Consider the following 12975-nt stretch of genomic DNA (forward strand, 5'->3'; position numbering starts at 1 on the left):
TGTCCACTCCCGGAATGAACTGGTGAAAATGCGCTTACATGATTTTCCGCCCAGCGGAGAATCCTGGTGGCTTCTGCCAATTCCACTCTGCTCTTTGTGCCGCCTTGGCGGTTTTCTTGAGCCACTGCGGTGATGTCTGCCTGGATCAGAACCGGTAGGTCGCGAAGCAATGCTTCCGCTTGCCGAAGGGCGTTGTATATGGCCCTCAGATCCAGGATGTTGATATGAATACAAGTTTTTTTTACTTGACCCAAAGACCTTAGAAGTTTCTTCCCTGTGTGACTGCTCCCCCACCTCGGAGGCTCGTGTCCGTGGCTACCATAATCCAGTCCTGGATGGCGAACCTGCGACCCTGCAGAAGGTGAGCACTCTGCAGCCACCACAGGAGAGACACCCTGGCCCTAGGGGACAGGGTGATTAGCTGATGCATCTGTAGATGTGATCCGGACCACTTGTCCCGTAGATCCCATTGGAAAGTCCTCGCATGGAACCTGCCGAAGGGAATGGCCCTGTAAGATGCCACCATCTTTCCCAGGGCCCGAGTGCAGTGATGCACTGACACCTGTTTTGGGTTTAATAGGTTTTTACCAGAGTCATTAGTTCCTGGGCCTTCTCTATCGGAAGATAAACCCATTTCTGGTCCGTATTCAGAATCATACCCAAGAAAGGCAGACAAGTCATAGGAACCAACTGTGACTTTGGATATTGAGAATCCATCCGAGTTGCTGTGACACCTTCAGCGAAAGTGACACGCTGTTCAACAACTGCTCTTTTGATCTCGCCTTATTAGGAGATCGTCCAAGTATGGGATAATTGTGACTCCTTGCTTGCGTAGGAGCACCATCATTTCCGCAAATTACCCTGAAATTGGTAATGACAGTACTGTACCGTAATTCTCAGGCGCGCCTGATGGGGTGGATAAATGGGAACATGAAGGTATGCAGCCTTTATGTCTAGATACACCATAAAATTTCCCCCCCCCCCCTTCCAGCCTGACGATGATCGCTCTGAGCGATTCCACCTTGAATTTGAACCTTTTCAAGTATAGGTTCAGAGATTTTAATTTTAAAATAGGTCTGACCGAACCGTCCGGTTTCGGGACTACAGCCAAGGTTGAGTAATATCCCCTTCCTTGTTGAAGGAGGGGAACCTTGAGCACCACCTGTTGGAGATACAATGTGTGAATTGTATGTAATATTATCTCCCTTTCTGGGGGAGAAGCCGGTAGGGCCGATAAGGAAAACCGGCTTGGAGGCACCTTTTCGAATTCCAGCTTGTAACCCTGAGAAACAATTTCTATTGCTCATGGATCCACCTGTGAGTGAACTCAGATGTGGCTGAAGAGTCTAATACGTGCTCCCACTAGGGCGGACTCCCTTAGCGGAGCCCCAGCATCATGCGGTGGATTTAGTAGAGGTCGGGAAGGACTTCTGTTACTGGTAACTAGCTGTGCCCTGCGCACTTACCTCTGGTAAGAAAGGACGCTCCTCGTACTTTCTTGTTTTTCTGCGACCGAAAGGACTGCATTTGATAATGTCGTGCTTTCTTAGGTTGTGAGGGAATATAAGGCAAAAGATCAGATTTACCAGCTATAGCTGTGGAGACCAGGTCCGAGAGCCCTTCTCCACACAATTCCTCACCCTTGTAAGGTAAAACCTCCATATGCCTATTTTAGTCGGCATCACCTGTCCATTGAATGTTCCACAGGACACGTCTAGCGTTGACTCTAGAGCCCAGTAGACCAATGTCTCTTTGAGCATGTCTTATATATAAGACAGCATCTTTTATATATCCTAGGGTCAATAACATGGTATCCTTATCTAAGGTTTCAATCTCCGCTGATAAGGTATTTGTCCACGCTGCTACAGCGCTATAAACCCATGCCGACACAATCGCCGGTCTGAGTAGTGTATCAGAATGTGTATAAATGGACTTCAAAGTACTTTTCTGCATGCTATCTGCAGGATCCCTGAGGGTAGCTGTATCTTGGTATGTCAGCGCTACCTTTTGGGTAAACGTGTCAACGCCTTATCCACCCTAGGGGAGGATTCCCATCGTATCCTGGCCCTAGCAGGGAAAGGATACGCCATGAGAATTCTTTTGGGAAACTGCAGTTTCTTGTCCGGAGATTCCCTCTCTTTTTCACAGAATTCATTTGGTTCATGAGAGGGGGGAAATGTTATCTCAGCTTTCTTCCCCTTAACCATGTGTACCCTCGTGTCAGGGACAGATGGGTCATCAGTGATATGCAAAACATCTTTTATTACAATAATCATATATTGAATACTTTTCTGCCAGTTTTGGCTGTAACTTTGCATCATCGTAGTCGACACTGGAGTCAGACTCCGTGTCGGTATCCGTGTCTATTATTTTGGATAGTGGGCGTTTTGAGACTCTGAAGGTCCCTGCGACATAGGGACAGACATGGGTAGATTCCCTGTCTGTTCTCTAATCTTTTGTGCAATAAATTTACCTCAGCACTTAATTCCACATATCCAGTCAGGTGTCGGCGTTGTCGACGGAGACACCACACACACACTTGCTCCATCTCCTCCTTAGAAGAGCCTTTTACCTCAGACATGTCGACACACATGTACCGACACACCACACACTCAGGGAATCCTCTTATCTGAAAACAGTTCCCCTACAAGGCCCTTTGGAGAGACCGAGAGAGAGTATGCCAGCGCACACCCAGCGCTAATAACCCAGGAAAAAACACACAATGTGTTTACCCAGTAGCGCTGTAATACTTTTATTTGCTGCCAATTATGTGCCCCCCCCCCCCCCTCTTCTCTGAAACCCCCTTTACCATGGATAAGCAGGGGAGAGTCCGGGGAGCTTCCTCTCAGCTGTGCTGTGGAGAAAATGGCGCTGGTGAGTGCTGAGGGAGAAGCCCCGCCCCCTCGGCGGAGGGCTTCTGTCCCACTTAAATATAATAAAAACTGGTGGGGGCACTTTATATATACAGTGCCTAGCTGTATATATATATATCTCTTTTGCCAGAAATGAGGTTTATATTGCTGCCCAGGCGCCCCCCCCCTGCACCCTTACAGTGACTGCCGTGTGTGAGGTGTGTGGGAGCAATGGCGCACAGCTGCAATGCTGTGCGTTACCTCAGTGAAGATTATGAAGTCTTCTGCCGCCTCTGAAGTCTTCTTTTCTTCTCATACTCATCCGGCTTCTATCTTCCGGCTCTGTGAGGAGGACGGCGGCGCGGCTCCGGGACGAACTCCAGGGTGAGACCTGTGTTCTGACTCCCTCTGGAGCTAATGGTGTCCAGTAGCCTAAGAAGCAGAGCCTTGAAACTCAGAGAAGTAGGTCTGCTTCTCTCCCCTCAGTCCCTCAATGCAGGGAGTCTGTTGCCAGCAGGCTCCCTGAAAATAAAAAAACGAACACATATACTTTCTGTCAGAAAGCTCAGGATAGCTCTCTGAAAAGCACCCATTCTCCACTGGGCACAGTATCAAACTAACTGAGGTCTGGAGGAGGGGCATAGAGGGAGGAGCCAGTGCACACCAGATCTAAAGTCTTTCTTAAAGTGCCTATGTCTCCTGCGGAGCCCGTCTATCCCCTTAGTCCTTACGGCATACTTGCCTACCCTCCCGGAATGGCCGGAAGGCTCCCGAAAATCGGGTGACCCTCCCGGCCCGTCGGAAGAGCAGGCAAGTCTCCCGATTACAGGGGTCCCCCCCTGCCCGGCTGCCCACTTAGCGAGTGAAGTGGGCGGTCCGGGCAGGCGATGACGCGATTCTTGTTGAATCGCGTCATGCAAGCCACTCCCCCCAACTGTATAATGCCCTTAATTGCGGCATTACACAGTGGGGGGCGTGGCTTGCATGACGCGATCCAGCAACCACGCCCCTGTCCCTCCTTTGGCCCGCCGCCTCCGGCCCGCCTCCCTCCTCACTGAGCCGACTGGCTGCTCTCTCCCGGAGAGAGCAGCCCAAAAGTCGGCAACTATGCCTTACGGAGTCCCCAGCATCCTCTAAGACGTAAGAGAAACTATATATTTTAATGCTGGAACAGCTATCCGTTTGGCCTTTGCTTCAACCTGTGTATACAAGGGAATCTGGTCCTGTGCGAACGCTTTGGATGAAGATTCAGAAGTTGAACCTTATCTCCATAGTCTTTAATTAAAGAGTGGGCCACATATTTGGGATAAGCGACTCTAGAGTTGGGAGCCTTTGCCTCTAAGATTTCAGCCTTGTCAGTAGCGGCCAGACAAGCCCTGTGGTTGTGTTCCTGGCACACGGATAGTGAATCTTAAAAAGCTTTAGAGGCCCTGACATTTTTAGGAGAGGTCATTTTTGGGACTGAACTGGCTAAGATTGTGGCTACCGTTGCAGCATCCAAAACAGCCTTTTTGCTTTCTTCAGTGCCAAAGTCTAAGCAGTCCTTTCGTACTTTTTGTCCACAGGGAAAGTTACGAGTCCAGTTCACTTCACGTATGCAGAGCTCATCTCGCTTATGGTGCCCATACACTTATGAGATAATCGATGCTATCCTTCGATTTCGACCACATCTGTGAGAGAAATCGAAGAATTGTATGCACATTTTAGGTACCTTGAGATGCGATGCGTGGGCACGCCGGTCGAATATCGTGTCTCAAGATATTATGTGCTGCACTTAATATTTCTCGCATCGCAGTGCGATCGCATGTGGTTTTAAGCCCACATGAGATATATCGCACTGCAATGGGCACCCACCGACTCGGCGGGGATGTGCCCATCGCGTGATTACCATGCGATCTATCTGTAATCATTTTGGCAGTTCAGGTGCGATTTCATGCCCCGCGATGTCTCTTCCCGGGGCATCGCACAAGTGTATGGCCAGCATAACCGGCTAAATCCAAACCTAGTCAGTCCTGTAAGTTTGGTCTCAGAAAAAAAGGATTTTACAGGTAAGCCAAAAAACCACTTTGTAAAATCAACCAGTTTCATTTGAAGGTTCATGATGTGTTCCAAAATACAACATATGTCTTGCAAATGTGAAATACTGTATAAAAAAAATGCCCATTGCACTATTAAATTAGGTCCCTTGAGTATTAAATGGCTGCATAATGTATGCACCTGAAAACATTCAGGAATTATTGGTAAATTAATTGGGCTGACTGGTAAATCCAGTAAGATGACTGTATCTGACCATTATTATTATTATTATCCTTTATATGGCGCCACAAGGGATCCGCAGCGCCCATTACACAGTACATAATAAAATGAGCAAACAAGAAAACAGCACTTACAGTACAGGACAAAACAGGATAGGTATAGAAAACCCGTGGTTAGGTGCCGTCAAAGGGAGTATGCAGTATAAGATAGTGTAAGTAAGAAAAGGCACATGAGGAAAAAAGTTCATGCTCTTGCGAGCTTACAATCTAAAAGGTGAGGGGCTAACAGACCAGAGTGACACAGACAGGGTAGACAGTGAGCATAAACAAGAGGGTTAGGAGGAGAATTGACTGGGTTTGGTGAAGAAGTCGGTCGAGAGCCCGTTTGAAGTTTTGTGGAGAGTCGGATGGGGAGAGGTAGAGCACTCCAAAGATAGGGAGCAGCACGTGCAAAATCTTGAAGGTAGGATTGGGAGGAGGTAATTAGTTGGCAGGAGAGACGGCGTCCATTAGCAGAGTGAAGGGGACGGGTGGGAATGTAAAGAGAGATAAGGTCAGAGATGTAAGAGGGCGAAGAGTGGGTGAGGGCTTTGTTAGGTTAGTGTGAGAAGCTTGAATTGGATTCTGAATGGGAAGGGTAGCCAGTGAAGGTCCTGCAAGAGAGGGGATATGGATGTAGTACGTTTGGTGAGGAAGATGAGACGGGCAGCAGCATTGAGGATAGATTGAAGTGGAGAGAGGCATTGTTGAGGGAGGCCAGATAGGAGGAGATTGCAGTAGTCTAATCTGGAGATGACCAGTGACTGAATGAGGGTCTTAGTAGCATCCTGGGTGAGAAAGGGTCTGATCCTGGAGATGTTTTTGAGGTGGAATTGGCAGGTTTTAGAGATGTACTGAATGTATGGTTTGAAGGAGAGGGAGGAGTCAAGGATTACTCCAAGACATCGCACTTGAGGGCTAGAGGAGATAGTTGTGCTATCAATGGATAATGAAAATGTGGGAGGGGAGGGAAGATGATCAGCTCAGTCTTAGACATGTTAAGTATAAGACAGCGCTGGGACATCCAGGAGGAGATAGCAGAGAGACAGTTGGAGATACGAGTGAGGAGAGCAGGGGAGAGGTCAGGGGAGGAAAGGTAGATTTGAGTATCATCAGCGTAGAGCTGATATTTTAAGTCAAAAGAGCTAATGAGCTCACCTAATGAGGATGTGTAGAGCGAGAAAAGAAGAGGCCGAAGAACAGAACCTTGGGGGACACCTACTGGTAGAGGAAGTGGGGGGGAGGTGGAGTCATGAGAGGAGACCGAGAAGGAACGGTCAGAAAGGTCGGAGGACAGCCAGGAGAGACAGTATCACGCAAACCAAGGGAGTAAAGGATTTGCAGGAGAAGAGGGTGGTCTACAGTGTCAAAAGCAGCAGAGAGGTCAAGGAAAATAAGCGTAGTGGCCCTTGGATTTTGCAGCAAGGAGGTCATTGCAGACTTTTGTGAGGGCAGTTTCAGTGCTGAGAACAGAAACCAGACTGGAAAGGGTCAAGCAGTGAGTGGGAAGAAAGAAAGACAGCAAGGTGGTTGTAGACAATACGCTCAAGGAGTTTGGAGGCAAAAGGGAGAAGAGAGATGGGTCGGTAGTTGGAGAGATTAGTTGGATCAAGGGTAGGGTTTTATAAGAATAGGGGAGACAAGAAGAAGAGAGGAAGCAGAGAAGGCAGAAGGGAATAGGGTCAAGTGGAGAGGTGGAGGGGGGTGAGGACCATGACTTCCTCTCCAGATACAGGGAAGAAAGATGTCAGAGTTGGTAGGAAGGAGAGGGAGGGTTGGAAAATGGAGGAGCGGGGTTGCTCAGGTTCTGGTGGGATGTTATGTCCTGATGAATGGAGTCAATTTTGGATGTGAAGTAGGTGGCAAAGTCAAGAGTAGAAGGTGAAGAGGGGAGGCGGGGGTGGGCAGAGGAGCGAGTTGACAGTGGCAAAGAGGCGCCGTGGGTTTGAGGATTGGGAGGAGATGATGTTTTTGAAGTAAAATTGTTTAGAGAGGGTAAGGGTAGCAAAGTAGGATGAGAGCATAAATTTGTAGTGGAGAAAGTCGGACTTGGAGCGGGATTTACTCCACTGTTGCTCAGCGGTACGTGAGCATTTTTGCAGATATCTGGTGCATTTGGTGTGCCAGGGTTGAGGTGTCGATCTGCAATGGTGAATAGTGGTTGGTGGGGTGACAGTCAAGAGCAGAGGTAATAGATGCATTGTAAAGGGAAGTAGCTTGTTCAGGGCAGGAAAGAGAGAATAGGAGAGAGCAGTGAGTCAAACAGGGAAGATAGGGAAGTGGTGTCAATAGCCTCAATGTTACGCTTAGTGATGGTAATCTTAGGTGGAAAAGATGGACAAGCAGATAGAGATAGGTTAAAAGTGAGCAGGTGATGATAAGAGAGGGGGAACAGGGAGTTAGTGAAATCAGAAAGATCATAGCGGTGAGTGAAAACCAGATCCAGTGAGCTTCCACTCACACGTGAGGGGGAGGAGGTCCACTGGGAGAGACCAAGAGTAGAGGTGAGGTTAAGGAGTTTAGAGGCCGGTGATTTTGTGGGGTTATCGATTGGGATATTGAAATCACTGGGATAATGGAGGGAATCTCAGAAGAGAGGAAGTGAGGCAGCCAGGAAGCAAAGTTGTCAAGGAATTTGGAGGGCATGCCAGGGGGGCGGTAAATGACAGCTACTCGAAGATGAACAGGTTGGAAGAGGCGTATGGCATGGACCTCAAATGTAGAGAATGTAAGGGATGGTTCTGGTGGTATGAGTTGGTATAAGTAGCTAGAGGGTAGTAGGAGCCCAACACCACCACCGTGGCGACCCCCAGGTCGGGGGGGTGTGAGAATGTGAGACCCCCAGCAGAGAGAGCAGCAGGAGAAACTGTGTCAGAGGGAGTAATTCAGGTTTCAGTGATGGCTAGGAGATGCAAGGAATTTGAGATGAAAAGGTCATGGGTGGGGACCAGTTGTTACAGACAGATCTGGCATTCCAGAGGGCACAGGAGAAAGTCTAAGGGAGTGATGTGAATGAGATTATCAGGGTTGCTGTAGCAACGAGGTGAGATGGATTTAGAAGACAGGGATACAGAGAGTGTAGTGAGGGTGCTGGCTCCTGGGCTAGGAAGGGACGCTGCAGCAGTTGAGCATGGAGGAGGGAGTAAAGTGTGGTATGAGGTGAAGTAGGTAGAGGAGGGAGGGAGCAGGCAGAGTGGTGGTCGATTGGGCCCAAGGTAGGGTAGAAGTGAATGACAGTGGGGTATCAGTGGAGGAGTAGAAGTGAGGCAGTGTAGTGTATGGGAGACAAAGGAGGGGGAGAGAGGAGGAAATGTAGGAGAGTAGGGGAGAAGGATAGAGGTGGGAGCTGGGGACAGAGAAAAGGGTAGGGCAGACGAGGAGTGTTGGGGGGTGATAGTGACAGGCTAGACATGCTGTAGTGTGGAAGAGGTAAATAGTATCATAAATTTGGAAATAGGAGTGGTGGATGTAAGATGAACAGAGCAGTAGGATAGCAGAAATACAGGTGAAAGTACACTGTTGGAAGTGTTCAGTGGTAGTAATTTGGTTACAGCAGAAAGTTTATGTGGTTGCAGAAATTGAAGTAGAAGGAGGTGTTAGAAATGAGAGAACATTAAACATTAGAGGGTTAGCAAGAAGCAAAGGTAATTTGTACTGGGTTTGCAGGTGTGTAAAGACAAAAAGATATAGAATCAGCATGTGCATGAAGATGTTTGTGAATACTGCAAGTAAGCATACAAGTAACTGAAGGAGAAATTAAAAGTTGTAAGTGCGTGGGGCGTGGCCACGGCGGCAAGGGACTAGGCAGCAGGATCGAGGAGGACATTGATCCTGATATTATCCTGGGGCTCTTTCTGTGGTCTCCCCTGGACTCCTCTCCTGTTTGGCGGCACTGGGGAAGCGGCAGGCACCGTTTATAGCCCCGTGCGAGCGCTCCCGGCTTACGCCAGCGGCCGCCTGGACTCCGGGCCTAGGCCGCAATCCAGTCCCCGGCCTCAGTTTTGGAGCTCCGCCGGGCGTGTGTGCGCGATCGCGCTCCCGAGGTGGCCACAGCGGCCTGAGGCACCGGAGGGAAGCGGCACCCCACTCCTGCACCCCCAGGGCTCCACACTGACATGATCCTGCTCCCCTGAAGGCTTGTGCAGGGAGTGAAGAAGGGGGAATCAGTGTGCTGGGCGGCCATTTTATCTGCAGCTTCCTGTGTCTCTCCTCACTGCACAGTGCAGTGTATGTGCAGATTGTATTGGGCTGGATGATTTGAACTGGTCCCAGCTGCCCTGCCTTTTGCTTTTGGAATACCATACACTGGACATATATATACCACTGGACCCCTCTGGTCCCCCCTTCTCCCTTCAATATAACAGCTGGTTATCCTGGTCCCTGGCGTGCTGTTGATACTGCATTCACCACCCACTGCTATACTTCTTGACACTGAAAATCGTGACTCTGAGCATTGCTGGGCCTTGATACGATGGTGAGGGGCGGCCAGAGTGCGGCCGCGGCTAAATTGGAGAAGTTTGCTCGACAGCCTGCAACCCAGCCGACGCAGTCATCTCCTAAGCCCTCCCCCCCTGCCAGAATGGATCCCTCGGCCGGGGCCGACTCAGGGGTGAATGCACAGCCATCTGATCCTTCCATCCAGCAGGTCTTGGAGGCCATTGCGGCCAGTGAACAACGCCTGTCGGACAAAATGGAGAAGGTGCAGTGTGATTTATCACTGCTGCAACAGGATGTCCAGCGAGTACGGGAGAGGGTGGGCGAAACTGAGACGAGGTTCTCCAAGCTGGAGGATCTCAGCGGCCCTTTACAACGTTCGGTGTCTGCAGTTACACAACAAGTCACGACATTGCAAACTAAACTCCTGGACATGGAGGGCAGACTCCGCAGAAATAATGTGAGATTCGTGGGCCTACCTGAAAAGGAAGAGGGGGCACACCCCGAAGATTTCCTGGAGTCCTGGCTAAAAAAGGCATATGGCGCTGAATCCTTTACCTCCCAGTTTGCAGTGGAGCGGGCTCATCGAGTGCCCTTCTGGCCTTTGCCCCCAGGCACCCCGCCACGAACGTTTATAGCAAAATTCCTGCACTATAAGGATCGGGACTCTGTTCTGCGCCTGGGACGCGTGAAGGGCCCCCTGCTCCGGAATGGAATCCGGGTGTCGGCATTTCCGGACTTTGCAGCGGACGTTCAAAAGGACCGGGCCCAGTTTCTTCCCATTAAGCGACGTCTTCGTGACCTGAATCTACCCTACTCGATGCTGTTCCCCTCCAGGTTGCGTGTGGTGGCAGACGGGGAGACCAAATTCTTCAGCTCGCCAAGGGAGGCGGCTTCCTGGTTGGACAGATATGCCCCTGGGGTCCGCCAGCTGGCTCCAGACTGACACCGGGTCGCCCTCCTCTATGGGCCTACAATCCGCAAGTATAAGTCCAGGGAGCTTCCTCTCGTTTAGTGGTTCTGGACTTTGCTGAGAAGTGATATAAAAGTATACAGGTTTTTGTATTGGGGTTGTTTTTGATCTGTACGCCTGGTACAGTGTTGCCGTAGGCTTTGGGATCTCCAGGGCTAGAGTTCGGTTAGGGATATGGGTATGCCACAGTTCGGGGAGGTATACGGGGTGGGGGGATGTTTGGGGGCCGCTGTTGGCCTCTCAGCAGTTTTTTTGTTATGTGTTTTGAACTCATGAAGTCTATATATTTGTCAATCAGAGGGTGCGGTGGGGTTGCACTGTTTTATGGGGTTCGGCTCGGGGTCCGGGGCCTGCGGACGATATGAATACGTGAGCGGAGCACTGGGTGGACGGGCGGTTGCCCGGAAGGCATCGACGATGGTATTTCCTCTCTGCCTTCTGGTGTCTAGGAGTGCTGTGCCCCTGTTGATACCTTGGCCGACATGCCTCCCTTAAAAATCTTGGCGTGGAATGTCCGGGGCATCAACAACAAAGTTAAGCGATCCTTCGTATTTAAAATGATCAAGAAATATGGCCCGGATATCATTTGTCTGAGCGAAACTCATTTGGAGGGGAATAGGCTGTTGTCGCTCCGCAGGCCTTGGGTGGGGTGGGCGTATTATTCCTCGCACTCCTCTTATTCCCGAGGGGTGTCGGTAATGATAAAGAGGACAGTACAGTTTGAGATGATCAGGCTAAATACAGATCCATATGGTAGATATGTGTTCCTAGAATGTAAACTGTATTCACGTAATTTTTTCCTATTGTCTGTGTATGTTCCCCCCCTGTTTTCATATGATGTCCTGCAGAAGGCCGCCTCATTTGTTGCTTCCTCCCCCCACACCCCTGTTATCTGCCTGGGGGACTTCAACAATGTGTTGGATGCCTCCTTGGACAGATGGAAGACTCCTCGGGATCAAGGGGCGGGGGGCGACTCGATTTCATCTAGATCTAAATTTGCAGATTTCCTGGATAGTATGCAGTGGGTAGATGTCTGGAGGACTCGGTATCCTACGCTTCGGCAATACTCCTGTTTTTCTGGTACATATGGCTCCTTTTCCAGAATCGACCTGGCCCATGTCTCGCCTGAACTTTTGCCTGGCGTGGCGGATGTTCATTACGAGGCACGGGGGGTGTCCGACCATTCACCCCTGGTGCTGTCCTTGGATGGGGACTGTCAGAGGGGACAGTCATATTGGAGGTTGCACCCATCTTGGTTGGCCCAGATGGGCGATTGCCCGGATTTAGCGCCCACATGGGAGGGATTTTTTGCGGATAATGTTGGCACGGCCCCGGTCCCGGTTGTTTGGGATGCATTCAAGGCGTATTTGCGCGGTACATTGATTGGCAAAATTGCTGCCTGCAAGGTAGCTCGCAGGGCGACGGAAAGACAGCTTGAGACTGAGTGTAGGGACCTGGAGACACGATACCTGACCGAGGGTACCCCTGCGCTGAAGGCCCGCTGGCTGATAGCTCAGGAGGCCTGGCTGGCTCACCTTTCAGACAAAAATGCATGCTCCCTCTTGTTTAGGGCCACTAATATATACATGCAGGCGGACAGACCAGGTAGTTTGCTGGCCCATTTAGTGCACTACGACCGACCTGGGACCACGATAGCGCAGCTGCTTGGCCCCGACGGCTCCACGGTAGATAACACCCCTGACATTACACAGATGTTCCTCCTTTACTTTAGGGAGGTCTATGATAGTCGGCTGACATGCTCCATGGAGGACTTATACCTGTACCTGACAAATATACCCCTTTCTAAACTTTCCCCTGAGGCTAGGGACGCCTTGGACGCGCCTCTGACCCTGGAGGAGGTGACGTCGGCGGTGGAGGTATCTCCTAATGGTAAATCCCCGGGTAGTGACGGTATTCCCACGGAACTGTATAAGCAGTACATTAAGTTCTTTGGTCCTCAGCTGCTTGACACGTATGTTGATATGTTTGCCGCTAACTGCCTTCCTCCCTCAATGTCCGAGGCTATTCTTATAATGCTCCAAAAACCTGGTAAGGACCCTAAACTTTTGGAGTCTTACAGGCCGATCTCCCTCATTCCCACCAATGCCAAGATCCTGGAGAAAATTCTCGCGGTCCGGCTCAACCTAGTAATTGAATCTATAATTCATCCGGATCAAACCGGCTTCATGCCTGGGAAATCTACATCCATTAATTTGCGCAGGCTGTACACTATTCTGCAGGCTCCTCATGACTTCCCCTCGGACGTGGCTGTGGTCTCATTGGATGCGGCCAAGGCATTCGACAGCGTTGAGTGGCCCTACCTGTGGGGAGTCATGAGGAACATGGGCTTTGGCCCTAACTTTATTCAATGGATCAAATTGTTATACCAAGATCCACGTGCCAGGGTCCTGGTGAACGGCTA

This window comes from Pseudophryne corroboree, chromosome 10 (genome assembly GCF_028390025.1).
Source record: "Pseudophryne corroboree isolate aPseCor3 chromosome 10, aPseCor3.hap2, whole genome shotgun sequence".
In the NCBI taxonomy this organism is placed as follows: Eukaryota; Metazoa; Chordata; class Amphibia; order Anura; family Myobatrachidae; genus Pseudophryne; species Pseudophryne corroboree.